The sequence below is a fragment of the Olea europaea genome, unplaced genomic scaffold (genome assembly GCF_002742605.1).
Source record: "Olea europaea var. sylvestris unplaced genomic scaffold, O_europaea_v1 scaffold1904, whole genome shotgun sequence".
Taxonomy (NCBI): domain Eukaryota; kingdom Viridiplantae; phylum Streptophyta; class Magnoliopsida; order Lamiales; family Oleaceae; genus Olea; species Olea europaea.
In genome coordinates, this window is record NW_019236849.1 from 26170 (window position 1) to 35322 (window position 9153).

Here is a 9153-nt window from a genome sequence, read left to right on the forward strand (position 1 = left end):
AATTCAAATGTCATCATTGAAATACAATTTTGATTTTTGGATCCAACGTCCTTGATTGATTTGTCTTTTGTCTAGAATCTGGATTTGGAGTAATGACTTGTTTGTTCATTAATTATTAATTCCATTTTGTACAGATGATTAAGTAAGAAAGTGTAATTTATGAGTTTGATCTTTATTTTAATTATAGAGTAACTCATGTATGTTTCTAATTATTGGATTTTTTAGAACTGCAGAATTTAATGATTTTACTTCTTATAATCTTTGCTTAAGATTTTCATGGATGCACATATGTGAAAAAGATTTCTTCTGTTGAAACTGATATGGTAAATATTATTAGCATATTACAAATTCTGTCAACACTAGTGGGTGAAATATTAAATGTGATATAAAACAAATGTTTTAATTTTTGCATTGTGCAAGAAATTGAATCAACTACTAAAAGATTTGACCAATAAAGTGTGTGAATTTCATGTACAGTGACTAGCACGAGGATACAGTGCTTCGCTATCTCAATAATGAATATTTTCAAACTTGTCAATCTGCTAAAATGGCATGATTAATCTCACATGTGCAGGATTATGCAAGAGAATTTCTTATTTTTATTTTTATCTGAAGAGGGAGAAAATTCTCTTAGAATTAAAAGAAAGCTAGAAACATATGTGGTCACTTCCCTCCCAAAAGAAGAAACATATGTGGTGCCACTTTTAGCAATTGCTGAAGCAGGTAAGCTTCGACTTGGAAATAGTTGTTTAATTTTGATTGTTCATGGAAACTACAAAATCAAGCCTTTTTCGATCTTGCGTATTTAACATAAACCCTTTTGACATGTCCAAAAAATTCCCACTCCTTATGGGAATGGAACTAGAGACCATTATAATTTGGTGAAGAAAGATACCAAGCTGAGCTAGTATAGTTATTCTTAAGTTCTCCTTATTACATGGGAGCTATGGAAACAACAATATTTGAAGAGGTCCAAAACATTTTTGTCATGAATGGGACAAATGGTTTGGCTGGAGATACACTCGAAAATATCCCAAAAATAACAATTGGTAAAGATGAAAATGTTGATATTTTTGGGAGAGACGCTCTTCTTCAATTTGTCTTCAAGTACTATTAATCACAAATAATAATAATTCCTTTATTGATCAGTTGAATTGATTGCAAAGAAAATCTCATGGCATTGTCTTCTAAACATTCGAGACTTCCAAGTTAAAAAAATTGTTTGACGTTGGCCTCAGTGCCACAACATGTTGCACCTACCTTGCATTGATACCAGCTGCTTAGACGTGGATTTTGCCCAATTTGCAGGAGGGACATATATTTACGCTAGCATGTTGTTCATGTACTTTGATACACTTAACCTTTGTTTGGTAATTGTATTATATCTGAGTTGAAGTTTTCTTGATTTCTTCATGTTTTTTAGATGCTTCAAAAATGTACTTTATAGGTAATATTAATTTATCTGAAAATTTACCTCATCAAATTAAGTTCATTTGATTGTCGTAATCTAATGTACATATCTCCCATCAATCCTTAATACAAGACGCTCTAATATTACCTTTAAAATAACATAACCCGTGCATTGCACGGGCGTCAAACTAGTATTTTAATAAGGAACTCCAAAAGTTATTCTCTTCAAGCGAAAATAAATTGGTATGATTCCATTTTCATTGAGGTGACATTTCTATCAACTATAGATTGGTCATTACTTGTAATTTGATTTTATTTATTCGTTTTCAAACAAATTCCTTAAAATGATTGGATGGAAGGGTGATAAAGTAATCTTCCTATTTATATCATTGATAGCGTCTATTCGATATAAAGTTACAATTCTTCTCGTCCGGACAAAACTTGAAAGAAGTAAGTATTTACACGACTCTACAACTCGATTAATTATCTTCTACTGCATCTCTATGTCATAACCAATAATCCTTTTCGATTAAGAATAATCTCACTCATGTCATGTGAATCCAAACATTATTTAAGGGTAAAGCTTAGTCAATGACGTTGTTACGTGTTCACACACTTGGCCAACCCATTGGGGCCAATGGCCCACTCATGCCGAACCACGTGGCACTCCAGCCGAGGCCCACATACCGAAGCCCTGTGAAAGTGGTCGAGGCCCTTACATCGAAGCCCTTTGAAAGTTGCCGAGGCCTATATACCGAAGCCCTGTGAAAGTGGCTGAGGCCCTTATGCCGAAGCCCTTTGAAAATTGTCGAAGCCTTGTGAAAGTGCTCGAGGCTCTCATGCTGAAACACTGTGAAAAGTAGTTGAGATCATGATGTGGAAGCACCATGAAAATGGAGCCGAAGCCCTGAAGTGGAAGTATTATGTGAATGACCGAAGCCCTGAAGCCGAAGCAGAAGCCTCCGAACCATAAAGGGGCATCTTCTATATTCACTTTTCCCAAGAGATCTTCTTCTACATAAAGATCGTGTTTGAATGATTGTTGGGACGTTTGTCATAAGTATAAATGTTAAGTCTTGTCAATAAAGTAGGGGTTCTGCATAAGCAATAAATGTGCAACAGGCTAACAAGTCAAGAATGATGCCTAGGATTAGATGTTTGGATTAAGGAGATAAGACCAAGTGCCTCCTCATCCAAGGGCCACTATTTCACATGTACTACTATAAATGCTTCTCTTTTGTAACATTAAAGAGCTAATGCAAGAATTAATATAAGGAACAACACTTTACTCAACTCCCTCTTATTATCTTGCAACACAATACAAGTTTACACATTTTTACATATATATCTACGAACATCGATTGGTAATTATTGTACAATCGGTATGCGAACATCACGTCGGATTTCAAACGTTCTTGTCCCGCGCCGTTGAGCTACTCCCACGCCCTTGATCTGTCCGTTTTAGACCGTCCACGTGTCTTAGCGTGTTGGACATTTGCTTACATGTGCGCGAGTGGGTCCGACATCTGTTGGCAATATATTCTGGGGTTAACAGATTGACGTTTGTGGGAAACCATACTATAACCACGAACAACCTTGTGGTGAAAGTTTACTGAAGAGGAACATTTGGGCATCCCCTTGAAAAATGATTTGTTCTTGAAAAAGAACAAGAGAAAGCATCATCACTTGGACAAAATTGGAGTCGAAACCTAGAGAAAAATGAGCACAGAAGAGGATATAGCCCCTAGGACCAACAACTGTCCTAGCTGTGCACCGCAGGTCCCACCACCATCACAGGAGAGGTGGTACGAGAATGGCCGCCCAGAACTATAGGAGGCGACTGAAGAAAAGGCCCTTAATGAGGCCCCCTCTCTTGAGGAAGAGGCCATGCATAACTAGGCCTCTGGTAAAGAGCGAGGTTGATGAAGAGACCCTTAATGAGGCCCCTTCTCTTAAGAAAGAGGCCATGGAAAAATAGGCCCAGTAAAGAGAGAGGTTGATGAAGTGGCCCTTGATGAGGCCCCCTCTTTTACAAAAGAGGTCATGCTAAAGAAGACTCCCTTAAAGGGGAGAAACTATTGAAGTGACCATTGATGAGGCCCCCTCTTTTACAAAAGAGGTCATGCCAAAGGAGACTCCCTCAAAGGGGAGAAACTATTGAAGTGGCCCTTGATGAGGCCCCCTCTCTTAAGGAAGAGACCATGAATAAATAGCCCCCCAGTAATGAGAGAGGTTGATGAAGCGGCCTTTGATGAGGCTCCTTTGAAAAAAGAGGCTATTAAAATGAAGACCCCCTGAAGTGGGGAGGCGGTTGAAGAAGAGGCCCTTAATGAGGCCCCTTTTCTTAAGGAAGAGGCCATGCATAAATAGGCCCCCAGTAACGAGAAAGGTTGGTGAAGTGGCCCTTGATGAGGCTCTCTCTTTGAAAAAAGAGGCTATTAAAATGAAGACCCCTTGAAATGGGGAGGCGGCTGAAAAAGAGGCCCTTAATGAGACTCCTCTCTTAAGGAAGAGGCCATGCAAAAATAGGCCCCCAGTAAATAGAGAGGTTGATAAAGTGGCCCTTGATGAGGCCTCCTCTTTTACAAAAGAGGTCATGCCAAAAAAGACCTCTTCAAAGGGTAGAAACTATTGAAGTGGTCCTTGATGAGGCCCCCTCTCTCAAGGAAGAGACCATGAATAAATAGGCCCCCAATAACGAGAGAGGTTGACGAGGCATTCTCTTTGAAAAAAGAGGCTATTAAAATGAAAACCCCCTGAAGTGGGGAGGCGACTGAAGAAGAGGCCCTTAATGAGGCCTCCTCTCTTAAGAAAGAGGCCATGCAAAAATAGGTCCTCAATAAAGAGAGGTTGATGAAGTGGCCCTTGATGAGGCCCCCTCTTTTACAAAAGAAGTCATGCAAAAGAAGATCCCTTCAAAGGGAAGAAAATATTGAAGTAGTCCTTGATGAGGCCCTCTCTCTCAAGGAAGATGCCATGAATAAATAGGCCCCCACTAAAGAGAGAAATTGATAAATTGGCCCTTGATGAGACCCCTTTTTTTACAAAAGAGGTCATGTAAAAGAAGACCCCTTTAAAGGGGAAAAACTATTGAAGTGGCCTTTGATGAGGCCCCCTCTTTGAAAAAAGAGGCTATTCAAAAAAAAGATCCCCTGAAGTGGAGAGGTAACTAAAGAAGTGGCCCTTGATGAGGCCTCCTCTTTTACAAAAGAGGTCATGCCAAAAAAGACCTCTTCAAAGGGTAGAAACTATTGAAGTGGCCCTTGATGAGGCCCCCTCTCTCAAGGAAGAGACCATGAATAAATAGGCCCCCAGTAACGAGAGAGGTTGACGAGGCATTCTCTTTGAAAAAAGAGGCTATTAAAATGAAGACCCCCTGAAGTGGGGAGGCGACTGAAGAAGAGACCCTTAATGAGGCCTCCTCTCTTAAGAAAGAGGCCATGCAAAAATAGGTCCTCAGTAAAGAGAGGTTGATGAAGTGGCCCTTGATGAGGCCCCCTCTTTTACAAAAGAAGTCATGCAAAAGAAGATCCCTTCAAAGGGAAGAAAATATTGAAGTAGTCCTTGATGAGGCCCTCTCTCTCAAGGAAGATGCCATGAATAAATAGGCCCCCACTAAAGAGAGAAATTGATAAATTGGCCCTTGATGAGACCCCTTTTTTTACAAAAGAGGTCATGTAAAAGAAGACCCCTTTAAAGGGAAAAAACTATTGAAGTGGCTTTTGATGAGGCCCCCTCTTTGAAAAAAGAGGCTATTCAAAAAAAAGATCCCCTGAAGTGGAGAGGTAACTAAAGAAGTGGCCCTTGATGAGGCCCCCTTTTTAAAAAAAAGAGGCTATTAAAAAAGAAGACCCCCGAAGTGGGGAGGTACATGAAGAAATGGCCTTTAATGAGGCCCCCTCTTTTAAAGGAAAGGTAATGAATAAATAGGCCCCCTGAGAAGGAAGAGACTACTAAAGAAGTGACCTTGAATAAGATAACCCCCCACAAAGATGAGATCTCTGATGAAGAGGCCATGAAGTGAGTAAACTTGAAGAGGTGGTAATACTTGGAATATGAGACTCAAACGCTATAAAAGGACTAAAAGCGTACGAAAATGTGAGCTTAGGGATTGACATGTAGATGTTCCCAAAGATGAAGGACTGTGATTTTATCAAGGGTATGATCGAAATAAAGGTCAAAATGTGAGGATCAAAATGTACAAGATCGAAAGTTGAGGGACCTTGCTACGAAAAAACTGAAGGACTTGAAGGCAATTTTCATATTTTGCTTATATACAAGCATGAGTTTCCACAGGCTCATCATGCAAAGAAAGCGTCATCCTTGCCTATGCTTCGGGCTCACCATATGAGGCCCTATATTTTGCATATACTTCAGCACCTTCACTACCTAAGACTTCATCACTTCAAGTTAATTTATAAGATTATAATAGTTTGAGAATTATTAGCGGGATGTTTATTTTCCACCTGGTCAGACGTGTTAGCCCTTGAAAAATGAGCATTTCCTAACTTCCTTTTGCGATATATTTATCCCTCACCTCTGACTATCGAGCTTAGCCATAAGACATCATTACTCCGAGGCTACTTATAAGACTCTGATAGTTTGAGAGTTATTCGAGGGATGTCCACTCCTCGCTTCTCCAGATGTTTATTCCTAACTTCACAAGATATTTATTCCTTGTGTCTCACTATCGTTGAGCTCAGCCATAAGACCTCGTTATTCCAAGGATGCTTATAAGACTCTGATAGTTCAACAGTTACTCACAGAATGTTTATTCTCTGCCTCGTCATATGCTTTTTCTTGGCTTCGCGAGATGATTATCCTTCGCCCTTCACTATCACGAGTCTAGTTATAAGAGCTCATCTATTTGAGGCCTGCTTATAAGAGTCCGATAGTTTAAGACGAGCCACCAGCTTGATATTTATTTTCCACTTCATGAGATGCCTCACTGTACGAGTTATTGCATTATAGCAACTGTCTATCTTTCAGAGTTTTGATTCTGCCTCAACCATGTTACATCTACTTATCCTTGGAGAGCTTATATTACCTCTACATGGCTAAACCATCCACCATGTTGGAAGCGTCAGCACCTCGGAGGAGAGGTTAGGATCCCATCTCTGGGCATCTCGCTTGAACTCCGAGGCGCACGCCACTTGCCTCCCTTTGGCGAGGCTGAACGCCAAGAGGAGAAGCCTCAATTTGGATAAATCATCCACCATATTGGGAAGCGTCGACACCTCGGAAGAGAGGTTAGGATCCCATCTCTGGGCCACCTTGCTTGAACTCCGAGGTGCACACCACTTGCCTCCTTTTGGCGAGGTTGAACGCCAAGAGGAGAAGCCTCAACATGGATGAACCATCCACCATATTGGGAAGCGTCAGCGCCTCGGAGAAAAGGTCAGGATCCCATCTTTGGACCACCTCGCTTGAACTCCGAGGCGCACGGCACTTGCCTCCCTTTGGCGAAGTTGAATGTCAAGGGAAGAAGCCTCAACATGAATGAACCATCCACCATGTTGGGAAGCGTCAACGCCTCAGAGGAGAGGTCAGGATCCCATCTCTGGGCCACCTCACTTGAACTCCGAGGCACACGCCACTTGCCTCCCTTTAGCGAGGCTGAACGCCAAGGGGAGAAGCCTCAACCTGGCTGAACCATCCATCATGTTGGGAAGCGTCGGCGCCTCCGAGGAGAGGTCCTTATCCCAACTCTGGGTCACCTCACTTGAACTCCAAGACGTACGCCACATGCCTTCTTTTGACGAGGCTGGTCACCAAAGGAAGAAGCCTCCACTTTGATCGAACTCCTTTACCCATTGATTCACGAAGCTCAATCGCTACGAGCTCCATGCAGCTCTACCTTTTCAACCTGACCTTCCAAAGCCATTAGAATGACGAAGTAATCCAATTCAATTGAAAGGTTGTTCAATTTAAGCATCCATTCAAGTTACAAAGTTATCAAACTTACGTACTTCAACTCACTTGGACGTCACAACTTGCTTAAGTTCAATCTGAGTTGAGCCATTGTTCATGTGGCTTGAGTTATAATTTCAAGTGATTGGAGTTAGGATGTTAAGTTCAAGTTACTACTTGAGTTAGTTATTATTGGGTCATTCTTAAGTTCAACTACTTAATGAGGCCAATGCACTCGAAAGAAAAACAACATATGATGAAGGTAGATTACATTGATCTTCAATCAAGATTACAAAAGGTGGGCCTGAGGCCAATACATTGATATAAACTAAAAAGTGAACTACACTAAGCCCAATCAATCGTGGAGGTGCCTCAACAACTTGAGCCTTATAATCCAGCCATCACAAGCCTCACAAGTTCAGTTTCTCAACCACCTCGGCTTCTTCAGCACAATTCAGCCATCACAAGCATCGCAGGTTTGATTTCTCAGCCACATCGACTTCTTCATTACAATTCAGGCATAACAAGCCTCGCAGGTTCGATTTCTCAACCACCTCGACTTCTTCATCACAATTCAGCCATAACAAGCATCGCACGTTCGATTTCTCAACCACCTCAGTTTCATCACAATTCAGCTTTCACAAGCCTTACAGATTCGGTTTATTCAATAACCTCGGCTTCTTCATCATTCATCCACAATAGCACATCTCAAACTCCAATCATGATATAAATATCTATACTTGGACTTGAGGGACTATTATTTGGGGTTCAAAAATTCTTTCAATTTTTACCCAATCACTGACTTTACTTCATTAAAGTTCACGCATTACATAAATGACTATACTTGGACTTAGGGGACTATTGTTACGTGTTAACACACTTGGCCAACCCACTAGGGCCTATGGCCCACTCATGTTGAACCACGTGGCACTCCAGCCAATGTGGTATGTATGGTCGAGGCCCATATATTGAAGCCCTGTGAAAGTGGCCGAGGCCCTTATGCCAAAACCCTTTGAAAGTTGTCGAAGCCCTATGAAAGTGGTTGAGGCCCTTATGCTGAAGCCCTTTGAAAGTTGTCGAGACGCATATATCGAAGCCCTGTGAAAGTGGCCAAGGCTCTCATGCCGAAGCACTGTGAAAAGTAGTTGAGGCCATGATGCGGAAGCACCATGAAAATGGAGCCGAAGCCTTGAAGTGGAAGTATTATGTGAATGGCCAAAGCCTTGAAGCTGAAGCAGAAGCCTCCAAACCATAAAGGAGCATCTTCTATATTCACTTTTCTCAAGAGATCTTCTTCTACATAAAGATCGTGTTTGAATGATTGTTGAGACGTTTGTCATGAGTGTAAATATTAAGTCTTCTCAATAGAGTGGGAGTTCTGCATAAGCAATATATGTGCAACAGGCTAGCAAGTAAAGAATGATGCCTATGATTAGACGTTTGGATTAAGGAGATGAGGCCAAGTGCTTCCTCATCCAATGGCCACTATTTCACATGTACTACTATAAATGCTTCTCTTATGTAATATTAAAGGTTAATGCAAGAATTAATACAAGGAACAACACTTTACTCAACTCCCTCTTATTATCTTGCAACACAATACGAGTTTACGCATTTTTACATACACATCTACGAATATCGATTGGTAATTATTGTACAATCGATTTGCGAACATCGCGCTGGATTTCGAACGTTCTTGTCCCGCGCTGTTGAGCTACTCCCACGCCCTTGATCTGTTCGTTTTAGACCGTCCACGTGTCTTATTATGTTGGACTTTCGCTTACGTGTGCGCGAGTGAGTCTGGTACTGTTGGCAACATATTCTGGGGTTAAC